This window comes from Diabrotica virgifera, chromosome 4 (assembly GCF_917563875.1).
Source record: "Diabrotica virgifera virgifera chromosome 4, PGI_DIABVI_V3a".
NCBI classification, from domain to species: Eukaryota; Metazoa; Arthropoda; class Insecta; order Coleoptera; family Chrysomelidae; genus Diabrotica; species Diabrotica virgifera.
This window is the reverse complement of record NC_065446.1, coordinates 230443726-230456775: the sequence shown is the minus strand read 5'-3', so window position 1 is coordinate 230456775 and position 13050 is coordinate 230443726. Positions and strand designations below refer to the sequence as shown.

General features: G+C 33.0%; 1 protein-coding gene across 5 annotated transcripts in view; it reads left to right on the top strand.

Annotated features, from left to right (window-relative positions):
* Nucleotides 1-13050, top strand: part of LOC126883325 (fatty acid 2-hydroxylase) — a 369757-nt gene that overhangs the window by 232449 nt on the left and 124258 nt on the right. For 3 of the 5 annotated variants that reach the window (XM_050648708.1, XM_050648707.1, XM_050648709.1), the window contains one exon: nucleotides 9371-9445. The exons of the other annotated variants lie outside the window; for them this stretch is intronic. The gene's annotated coding sequence lies outside the window, so the exon portion shown is untranslated. The remainder of the gene's footprint in view (nucleotides 1-9370; nucleotides 9446-13050) is intronic. 5 annotated transcript variants of the gene reach the window in all.

The window sequence follows — 13050 nt, the reverse complement described above, 5'->3', positions numbered from 1 at the left end:
ATTTGATGTCTACTATTAATTTCTTTTTGACAGTATTGGTTTCATTACTAAATCTTTTTGGGAACTTTGGCAAGTTTCACACAGATCCAAATAAAGTTGAACCCCGATAAGTCGGCCTCCGATAACCCGGAAATCCGGCTAACCCGGAGATATTGGTAGATAAAAATCAACTTGAATTAATTATCTGCTTGGGCTTGCACATCTATCAAATTTATTTGACATCTACTATTCATTTCTTTTTGACAGTATTTGTTTCATTACTAAACCTTTTTTGGGAACTTTGGCAAGTTTCACACAGATCCAAATACAGTGGAACCCCAATAAGTCGACCTCCGATAACCCGGAAGTCCGGCTAACACTGACCGATTTTCATCAGACAAAACAAACATTTTTTCACTTTGACTGAGTTTTTACCAAGAAATAAACAATAATGTAGACAACTGTGCGTAATTTAGATGTACTGATGAATTTAATTTTTTTCGGATTAAGGATTTTCGATAACCCGGATCGGCCACGGTCATAATTAATCCGACTTATCGAGGTTCCACTGTAGATCGTTATGATTTCTACAGTTATGCATTGTGGCATTTCGCTTGCGTGTCGATCATTATATTGTGAATTTCTTACTTTTACCAAGATCCTCTGGGAAATGTATACAATTACCGGTAAAAGTATTTTAAAGAATATTTTCTATTTACGTTCGACTCTGGTAATTGTATACAATTACCGGTAATTGTGTACAATTACCAGATTATCTACTTTTACCGTAACATATATACCAAAAAAATAATTTAAAAATAAAAATCGACCTGTGTCGAGATTTATCTCCAGAGACGTCTATTCTCGAAAAAATGAATTTATGCCAATTCAAACGTCCTCACTGTATTTGTTAATAAGCCAAAAAATTGTTACAGTGCTGAGGCCGCTTAAATAATCCGATTTTAATTCTGTAAAGTGTATTAGATAGGTAGAGAACCCCTTTATATGTAAAAAAATTAGCAAACTTCTAAAAATGGTCTACTTTTTCTTCAGAAAGTTTTTAAAAAATTTGAACTTTAAAAAAAATTTAGATTGCAAAATTATTCTGCAAAATCTATCGGGTCGATTTTAATGAAATTTGGTAAACGATTTACGTATGTTGTAAGAATTTTCTAAAGCCGGACTCAAACGACTCGTGTATTTCGCAAGTACAGAATTATTCGCATACTTGGAAAGTATAAGAGTGTGCGATTGCAATGACAAACAGGGCACTCACACGACGTGTACAATGTACAAGTACGCGAGCGTAAACATTTGGCTTAACGACCTTGACAAAAGAGTCAGTGGTATTGATTACTAATAAATAGACCAGGACATTTATGAAAAAATAAATCGATATTTAAATACAGCACGTAGAAAGTTACAACTTTCTTCATTATGTTCAGGATGACACCAGTAAAAAGTCAACAATAGAAACATGGCTCGAAATGCATAGTTGCATATTAAAGTGCATTATATGCATCCAAAAGTGCACAAACATGTCAAAATAAGTGTACTTGAGGACGAATACGCCATCAGAACTGACCATCGGGGCACCTGGTGTCCAGGTTCACTGCTAAGGTACGTCATCTAAAGTTTAGAGGGTTTTCGTCACTAAATTTATGCAAACATATTACTCGGGAGTTTTTGGGGTAGCTGAGCAAAAATACTCCATCAAAACCGACCCCCCGTTGCACCTGATGCCCAAAAACCCTCCAAACTCCTGAAAATAACATGCCTTAGCATTGTGTACCAGGTGGTCGGTTCTGATGGCGTATTCGTATTCAGCGACCCCAAAAACCGCAAAAAAATGTTATAAAAGATAGAAAGTTATAGAAATATAGTAAATAAATGTAAATGTGAAGAATAAAGGAAAGGCCGGTACAATATTTTATTTGTTAAAGATCATTTAAATTATCTAAATAATTGAGTATCATGTACAGGCAAGCTAATGTTCATTTGCATTGCATATTTACAGAACAGAAGGAAAAAAAGGATAAAAAGAGAAAAAGCAGAATATAAAAAAATAAAATTATTGGATTTAAAAATAAAACTAATAGGCCTGGATCCCGCGCACCAAAAAAAGTTTATTAATAGCAAGCTGAAAATTTGGTAATAGCTTAATGGTGTCTAGTCGGACAAACTTTGATGTACTGGAACAGGGGAACATTATGGTGGAACAGTTTAAAAATTTGGAAAGTTAGATTACGAAAACATCCATGTATTTTGTCAGACAGAACATCCAATTGATTTGTTACCCTTTCATTAAACTCTCATGCAAAATCAGACTGCTATTACTAACCAACATGATTCCTGTCGTTTGACATGTTCTTCGTGTTCCACTCATTAAAATGCCCAGTTGGTGATAAACACGAAACACCAGTCTGATATTTGCATGAAATGGTAACAAATCAATTGAAAGTTCTGTCTGACAAAATATGTGGAACGTTTTCATAGTCTCGACGTTCCAAATTTTTAACCTGTTCCACAATTAGGACTTCCAGTGTTCCCATACATCAAAGTTTGTCCAACTAGACTCCGTTAAGCTATTAACAAATTTTCAGCTTGCTATTAATCAACTTTTTTTTGGTACGTGGGATCCAGGTATATAAAAAAATGGGATAAACTACAATAAATAAAAAGTTTAACACATTCATTTTGCTTTTATTAATAAATATATTTACAATCTACCACTGTTCATTTATTAACACTTATTATTTAGTGTTATATTGTTTTCTGAAATATTTTTATTATTTTTTATCGGTTGTAATTATTCATCGTTTGCTTCATCTTCAGTTTTATTCACAGGAAAATGATCATCCATATCAATGTCAGTATTATGAAGCACTCTAGTTGCAACAATCACAGTCATGTTGTCTAATTGTAGTCTCATTTCTAAGCCGAGTATAGGAAATCTTCATTTCCACAATCCATATTGCTGTTCTACTACATTCCTTGTTCGTCATTGTCACCAACCAATACGTAATGGCCAAAGATACCACTTTCAAAATTCAGGGGCTAGGGTCACACAAACATAACTACATTCAACTTCTTATTTAAGATTCACACGAACGTATGTCCACCTGCTTTAGTTCTGATTTGCACATGCATATACTTAGGTACATATAACGTTCAGTTACCGTAACCCTAATATTTCTGTAGACGAAAATAAAACAAAATGTTTGTGTGATTCTAAGCCCCTGAATTATGCTTCAGCCTACTATTATTAAAATTGTCTTATTTGATGGCCACAGTACAACAATATCTCTAATTTTAAATTTTGCATTACTGACTGGACATTCACATTCAATGCAAAAAATGATTTTCTGAACCTGAAAATTTCTGCATCCTGAACACCTGCAGAATCTATTTTAATTAAAGTATAACTCATTGCACTCATTATTCTAGGGAATACAGCAATCTTGTAAGAATCTTCAACAGCTTTCCAGCTCTTGATGATTCTTGCAATTGTAAAGGATACTATTTTTATAATTCTACTTGCTGAACCTGGACACTGCCTTAAAATCAGGTACATTTAATTGCATACAATCCGACAGAATTTGTTGCATGGGAGTAATGTATCCACCTCTTAAATAAATAAACAGCATTGTTTTTACTTAATATCAACAAATTTTTAGTCACTTACCTAATAATGAAAGTTATTTGGTTTTCTATTTAAGAAGGCACAAAACTGTTTGTTTATCATCATAATAATATTATTATTGTTCAAAACAGTTTGTTCTTAATCTGTTCTGGTTCATTTTTGGTCTTCTGAATACAATAAATTTCTTGAACTAGACATTTAAAAATTATACATAATTGTGCTTTTAAAGTACAATTAATTAATCCTACTAATAATATAATTTATTATTGACTGTTAAGTTAACCTTAAAAGTTAAATACAAAAACAACAAAACATGAAAACCAATACATACTATGAAAACAACTGTTTTCTTTTCAACTCAACAAAATAGGTTATGTACCCTTTAAAGGAGAACAAGTCTCTAGGTGGTGTATTTAAAAATCGATTTATTCCGGTGTTTTTAGTGCTAAATGCACTGGTCTAAATGAATAGTCGCAGTAAATGCCAATTATTTATACATTTCGTTTGACCGCCTCTGCAAGTATAGACAAGTATGTACTTCGCAAGTGTGCGAATAATCGTAATCCCTTTGACTCGGGTCTTTTTTACCGACAACAGTTGGAAGACGAACGAGTGGCAACGAGTGACAAATAATTGTACAAGTAACCCACTCAGACGACATGGCAAGTATACGCAAGTGACGATTATTCGCCAAGTACACGAGTCGTTTGAGTCCGGCTTAAGCGAATTACAAAAGTTCTGAGTGCAACCAAAGTGGTTCAAAAACGTTGAATAAAAACAGGCTTATTTTGACCCCTTATTTTGTATTTATTGCTATTTTGCAGAAAGGGTAATAATTTAAGACATTTTTAACCAGTTGCATATCATATAAAATTCAATTATCTTTATTTTATTTCTGTACGACTTTGTTCCAAAACGCATCGTTTTAAAGTTATAAGCAAAGAAAGTAGAAAAAAATCGATGTTTTTCGAAATTTTTAAATATTTTAATTTTTTATTAATGTTCCGGGCATATTTGAGAAGGAGCATAATAAGTCAATTATTATTATTGAAATTGTCACCTAACTTTATCTGCAAAAATCCGAATGCCACCTCTCACATCCAAAAATAGACGTTTTTTCACAGATCCGCCCTGATCTATTCAGAATGTTCTATTTTTGGTAGTGTTTCTGAGTTTACATCCAATTTTCTATTATAATATAAATTATTTTTAATATAATGAGCTCTAATAGAAAATAACAACATATAATTTTACTTTAAAACTGGTACAATTTGGCAAATTCCGAACATATGTACGTAAACTAAAGTATTCTGATATTAATAAGTCAATGTAATAACTATTAGAGTGAAACGATCTTGACCCCAAAATTCTCCAGGCAATAACAAATAATAATTAACTCTACATAACGCGAGACCTAATTTAGTAGAAGCAAACAATCGCTGTCATATTGGTGATGTACTATCCTTAGTTTGTTGGCTTTATTTTTTTATTATGTATTTAGTATCAGAGAACACAAGTGAAATCTCTTAATTTTTTCATCGATTAATTTTTTTTCATCCGGTTTTCATAGCTTATTACGCCATCCGGTTCTCCCCGTCCGTCATTCCCATCTCCTATTTACTGAATTGAGCATTTCTCTATATACACGAGCGGGACACCCTCAAAAAAGCGCTTAGTTTTCGAGATACTGACCACGTAGGGCCGAAGGGCTAATTTTATTCATACTTTATATTTTCGAGGGTGCTGAAAACGAAAATGAAGTTTATTTTGAATTATATGTGGGGGAACATTGTCAAAATCGCTATTTTAACCTAAAAATAAAAAAAAATTTAATTACGTTTTTTTGCGTTTACCTCGCTACAACTCTGTTCGATTTTAATATTTTTTTCTGAAATTTTTACAGTATATAGATCTAACATTTCTCTAGACAACGGTACCTGTTTCAAGCTTTTATTCTTAATCTTGATAAAGGTTATGAATTTTTCAAAGGAAAAGGTGCGGATTTGTGTATTGCAAAGTTTAATCGCAAAAGTTATGTGACGAAGTTTAAATTTAGCTTCTTAATTACGTTTATGTTAAAGTAGACAAAGAAGTTTTCTGGTAAGTTTTAGATCAAAATGTTTTATAGAAAAAAAAATGGTGCAACTTTTAATGTCGACATTAGAAATCCCCAATATAACGCTTATTTTTCGAGATACTGACCATGAGTGGAGAATGGCTAATTTTGGTCTTAGATCAGGGGTGGGCAAAAGCCGGCCCGCGGGCCGGATCCGGCCCTTTAACTTACTTTATCCGGCCCATTGAGAAATCCCGCAAGCAATTTTTTTAGTAGCGTAGGCGCAATGCTTTTTAAATGCATTCATTTTTTTCTAATTCTGAGAAAACCTAATAAGTATTTTTGAAAAATTTAAACGCAGAATGAAATATTACATGTTTACCGAGGGCCAAAAGTCCCTGAAAACTTTTATAATGTTTATCACAGAGGTGAAAAAAAGGAAAAAATTTAGTGTGATTTTAATTTTATATTATGTCATTCTCGTTTTAATAATGGTAAAACATTATGTGTTCCTTCTCCATTCTGTGCAACACCATTTCGTTCGTAATATGACCGGTCCATGACCGGTTCATAATTCCCCTAAAAAGCCACATCTCAAAAGCTTGCAGCTTTTTCATTAAGTCAGCATTAACAATCTAATAAAGAAAAAGAGAGTGGACATAACATTTTTATTATTATCCCGGTTTTTTATAGCGTTCTCCGTCTTCCGGTTGTCAGTTTCCAGCTTCGTCCGTCGCTGCATTTGTCAGGTTGAAGGTTCCTTTCCGACATTGCCTTCTGAATGCTGCCTAGCCAGGATTGTTTCGGCGTTCCTCTCTTCCTTCTTTCCCTTGGCCTCCATTTTAAAATTTGTTTTGGCAGCCTGTCGTCGTCCATTGACGTCGTCCTATTTCGTCTGTGGTGGTTGACTTGACATAACATTTTACCATCCGATATTAGATTTGCAGATTTAATCTTTGGTTACTCAGAAATTTCCTCATCTTCAAAAAGGCTGCTCTTGATTACTATATTCTTGATCGAATTTCTGAAATGCATTTTTTATCTGGATCCTTGTTAAGGCTTAATATAATGGACCATATTAAAAATTTCGTAATTTTACTGGGAACAACTTGTTCGCATGTACACACCAGAAAGACAATTTATTATTATTAACAGTCAAATGTCTTTCTCCAAATGCTTTCAAATGATACTTATAGTATTTTTGAAAAAAAAAATTCAGCACCGTCAAAAACATAATCTAAGACCAAAATTAGCCATTGACCACCCATGGTCAGTATCTCGAAAAATAACCGTTATATTGGGGATTTCTAATGTCGATAATAAAAGTTGCACTATTTTTTTTTCTATAAAACATTTTGATCTAAAATCTTCCAGAAAACTTCTTTGTACTCTATTTTAACATAAACGTGATTAAAAGGCTTTTTAAATTTCGTCACTCAACTTTTGCGAAAAAACTTTGGAATGCACAAATCCGCACCTTTTCATTTGAAAAATTGATAACCTTTTTCAGAATAAGAATTAAAGCTTGAAACAGGTACCGTTGTCTAGAGAAATGTTAGATCTATATACTGTAAAAATTTCAGAAAAAAAATATTAAAATTGACCAGAGTTGTAGGAGGTAAACCCAAAAAAAGTGATTTCTTTTTTTCTATTTTTAGGTTAAAATTGCGATTTTGACAATGTTCCCCCACATCAAATTCAATATCATTTTCGTTTTCAGCACCTTAAAAAATATAAAGTATGAATAAAATTAGCCATTCACCTCTCCGTGGTCAGTACCTGGTCATTTTAGGGGTATCTCCCGCTGGCCAATGTTTTTCTCTTGGTACATTCTTGCATTTATCGTTAAACCGATGATTTTTACGGGTATCTACAAGTTTCTGTTCTTTCATCTTTTGCTGCTACTTCAATATCTTCCTTTCAGCATCATCATCCCGCCCTCTGCATCCAAAGTTGAACATATGCCTCCCTAATTTTTTCCAGTTCTGTCGGTCTTGGACTTCCTGTAACCAATTCCCAGCAACCCTTTTGACGTAGCGTCGGCGTCGTCTGTCCATCGTGTAGGTGGTCTACCTCTACTTCTTCTGTCTGCTCGTGGTCTGCACACTGTAATTTTTTGGGTCCACCTCCCGTCCTTCATTCTGGCTACATGGCACGCTCAATTCCACTTTCGCCATGTTACTCGCTCAATGACCTCTCCTTCTTCTGATTTCTTCCATTCTGACCCTGTCTCTGAGAGATGGTTACTGTAGCCTGGGTTAACAATAATGTTTCGGCGCCGTAAGTCATGACTAGAAGCACACATTGGTCGAACGTCTTCTTTTTCAAATAATTTGGCATGTTGCTCTTGAAGATATCTGATAGAGTATCTGATAGAGTATGCGGCCCATGCTAAGGTGATCCTTCTTTGTAGTTCGGCAGTTTGATTATCCCTGGAAATATGTATGTCATGCCCTAAGTATTTATATTTATGGACCAATGCTATTTAGAAGTCTACTTTTGGATTTTCGCTTGGTACCAGGTTTGGCATGTATTGTGTCTTTTTAAAATTTATGTTTGAACCAACTTTCTTACAGGTGGTATCTAATTCATTAAGCCTAGATCTAACCTCTTTGAAGTTGTCTCTTATAAGAACTATGTAGGCTGCGAATCGTAGGTGGGAGAGCCTTTAAATTTATGTAAAAAGTATTACAAAATGCCATGGTTCACTATATTGTCAAAATAAAAATGATTTGCCTTCAAAAGCTATAAAAAAGTAATAGGACAACATATCTAATTTTATTTATTTTATCAACACTGGCCATTTGCTTTTGGCCACTGTCGTAATTGACCGGTTATTGATAAAAACTCTAATTTTAGGTTATTTTTTTACAACATTGGCCAATAGCTAAAGTTATTGTCGTTAATGGCCGGACATTGTCGTTAATACCCAGAGGAAATGGACATTCACGACAATGCCCGGTCTTTAACGTCAATGGGCAATTTACATCATTGTCCGTAACATATACAATAATGCAACCATGGCCGTCCGCCTATCTTCTTTTATTCTGTAAATATTATTTCTAGTAATTCTTACGGCGCAGATGATTTATGCATTTTTGTGGACTACAAATATCCATTAGTAGTATTCCATCCTCAATCAATAGATTCGCCTAACCAAATATGAATTTGGCAATAAACTCTTTAATGTGCTCGTTCAAAGCATGTAAGGTACGAGTGATGCAAATTTTTCAACAGTGCTTTTCACCGACAGCTTTAAAAAATGAGTAAAAGTGAGAGTGGTTTAAAACGCATTATTTTTGAAAAAAAAAATACGACATTAAATTAAACTATAGAGCGTATTTTTAAATTTTTTAAAAAATCTGATTTTTCTCCGTATAACTCGAAAATGATAAGAGATTCTCGAAAATGATAAGAGATAACTCGAAAAAATGATTCAGTACAAAAATGTAGGGTATTTTTTGACATTATTGTATTGATGAATATATTCCGTATTCAAAGAAGTGAAGACGAAATCGAAAAAATATATTTTTTAAGACATCAGATCCATATACGAAAAAAGAGTTATTTAAAAGAAAAATATATCTGATCAAAACATTAAATGTATAATGAAATAAATAAAGATGTCCCTGCATTTTATTTGTAATTATGATGTTTAAATAATTTTGGTAACAAATACCTTCTTGTTGCAGTGTTATGGTCTACACGTACCTAATCTAATCCTAAACAAATATTAAAAGTGCTTTCTTATACTAAGGCACAGTGAGGTAAGTCCCATTTACTACAATTTCCTTAACTCTTCAAAAATATTAAAGTACTCATTAATTGTACTTGGCTATCCTTTTGTCTTCATTATTTATATATGGTATCAATTAGTTAAAATGATTAACAAATTTTAAAAAAGAAGTTCTTTTGTGGCAAAAATAACAAAATAAGTAATAAAAGTAACAAGTTAATACTGGAATAATTATGTCAAATTTATATTTAAACTAAAGAATATCCGTTTGTTTAACATCTCCCATTCCTTTATGATAATCATTCTAAGATTCTCGTCTGCGATCTAATACGAGGCAATCGTACAAGATATGGTAGACTGTTTCAAATTCTCTGCTACTGAGTCTGCAGCTCAAGTGTCCATAAAATAGTCCCATTGAATGCAGGCGTCCTTAACTGACACATGTCCAGTAAGAAACTTATTATTACTTTGAGCTTATTTCTGCTTGTTTTTCGCAGTACTTCAGTCCTATTAGCACATGGTCGTCCAATATACATATTTTCATGTGTTTAGCATAGCCCAGAACATGATGCCTTTCGTTGCTGGGTCTAGCTATCAGCCCATTTATGACCAGATTTCACAAAAAAAAAAGAGATAACAGACGGCTTCTCAACATGTAGTCTATCCAACTGCAGCTTCATTCGTCTATTCTAGTTATGTTGATTATAGTTACTTTCGAGTATTCTTTACAAATCGTTACTTTTGTATAAAGTAATCTTTTAAAGTATTCGTTACTTTGATTACTTTTGTATTTGAGTATCGGTAATCATATCGAGAATCGCAAATTTCGCAATATCAGTATTTCGTTTAAGTATAGGATCCGATATAACGACCTTCACCGATCTATTTAATGGATAGAAATTAAATGATATGTAATTGTTCTGTCATTGCTGCTCCACAATATCAGTAATCTCGAGTAATCTGTTTGCATCAATTAAGTGCCAAAAACAAACCCTCGAAACTCTAGATGACGTACCTTAGCAATAACCCTGGGCACCCAAGTGCTTCGGAGGTCGGTTCTGATTGCAAATTCGTGTTCAGTGACCCCAAATACCCCGAAATAAAAAATCTGCCCCGTAATATATAGACCTGGATCCCGCGTAAGAAAAAAAAGTTGATTAATAGCAAGCTGAAAACTTGTTAATAGCTTAACGGTGTCTAGTCGGACAAACTTTGATACACAGGAATACTGGAACAGGGGAAGTTTTAATTGTGGAGCATGATAAACGTGTCGTCCTGACAAGTTTATGATTGTGAAAAATAGCAAGTTGATTTTAGGTTTATTCAATAGCCAACGTTATATAATATATGAAAAAATGTTTGTCCGACAAAAATGTTGGGCATTTTAACGAGTCCGACACGTAGAACATGTCAATAGCAGTCTGCTTTTTGCATGAGAGTTTAATGAAAGGTTAAAAAATCAATTGGAAGTTCTGTCCAACAAAAAGGTGATCTGGTGTCTGGTGATAAATAGCTTTCCGACAAAAACGAAATTTAATTAAGTAAATTATTCCTTACAAAGAGTGACTGTTGTCGGAAAAATATAAGGGGTAGATTTCGTAGTCGGACAATTTAAAAAAATAATTTTAGAAATTTCAATAACGGGTGATTATTCTATATCAAAAATACCTACAATCAATTACAATCGATATCTTTCGATTTATCTCAACATCATTTAGGTACCTCACTGTAATACGTAATACATTCTAACTAGTAGATTAGGCAAAGTAAGGACCGGTCTGTGCATCGAGGTGTAACGCCAATACTATGGATTGAGTGGTCTAGCCATCTTTGTCTGTCACATGCGCAGGATCGCTTGGTTAAAAGAGATAGATAGACCACCGATCGACTTTTTGCTCGGTATTCCCTGTCTACCCTTATGTCTATGAATACATTGCCATTTAAAAACTGTCACTTTTGACAATAATTCATAATAAATTGCAATCGTAACTTCAAATTTAAACTAATCGATTTATTTTGGCAGCAAATTATTTCTACCCATGTGACATATTACATTACAGTTGAGTCCGCGAGTCTTTACCCGTGCGTCATTAATACCTGGCGAGATAAAACACATACTTTTTATCTATAGTATTTTTACTACAAAAACGTTATTACGTAGGTCAAAATATTTGACGTAAGAGAACTGTCAAAACATTAGAATGTGACTTTTCATTATTGCTATGTTTATTATAAACACGGCAATAATGAAAAGTCACATTCTAATGTTTTGACAGTTCTCTTACGTCAAAAATTTTGACCTACGTAATAACGTTTTTGTAGTAAAAATACTATAGCATCATTCTCTTCCATGCATGAAACTCATGACAAACCAGCTGCCGTTTGTTATTAAGTAACAACACATGTTATTTTTATGAACCATCTAGACTCAGTGCATTGAAAAGAGATAGGTACAAAAAAAGACGATTCGGTATGTTTTCATATTTTAAGCACAATTTGTTTGACGTTTCTGATTTGTTTAATTTTGTGGCTGTCAGTCAGTTGAACTTTTTGCGGTTTTTGTCGAATTTTTGCGTTTTGAAGTTTCTTTATATTACACAAACAGTTGTTTTCACAACTAATTTTATATTGGGCTGTGAAATTTTAAGGTAAATAATTATATTTAGGCAATTAATATTTAAAACATACAAAGCTAACGTCATTCACACAATTTTTGATATCGTAATTTTTTTCAAATTTCTTTTCTTCTTTTTTGTTTTTGGTTTCGCTGCAAGGCGATTACCATTTTCAAATTTCTACAAATAAAATTGTCATTCACACAGTAAAGAAATGACCGAGTTTAGATTTCCGTCAAAGTGAATAAAATAACAAAAATAAAATATGTTACTGGATTTTTTTATAAATTGTTTATTTATTTATTAATCAATAATAATAAAAGAATTTATTAAGCTACTTCAAATGTAGCTGTAATTCTGCGCAAAAATTTTGAAGCAAAACTTACATTTGACATTCTATATATTTGATAACGTCAAGTTTTATAATAAAACCCGTAATCGGAACAGTAGCCACTTTCTGTCAGTTGTTGTTGGGTGAAATAGATTTCCGACTTATTTTGTATGCTTTAAGTGATGACGTACGGGTAAAGACTCGCGGACTCAACTGATATTTCATTTGTAGAAATTTGAAAAAAATTACGATATAAAATTTTAATAAATAATTTAATTAGGTACCCTTCTTCAATCAAGCTTGTTTTAACTCAAAAAGCATTATAGCACGAAAAATTTTCACAATTATCTGACAACTGATCCTCATTGAATTAAGGACCAAGTATTTTACGAACTTTGTAAAATGTTCGACAATTACTCAAAAATGTTCCGTCGAATTGTTTGGTGGCTTCAAATTTAAACTGCTCACACTCAAAAATAGATACAAAGACACTCAATAGTTAATATAAATTTCCAACACACGAGACAAAAAGAACGTCGAAGACTATATACTTTTAAATAGTACTTTGTGTAGTATAGGTATAGAGCACAAAGTGTCACGGAGGCAAATGCAGCCTTCTATTATATTATTTTTATACATACCTACCCATACTTCTAAGCATGTGTCATATTTACGTCTATGCTGATAAGC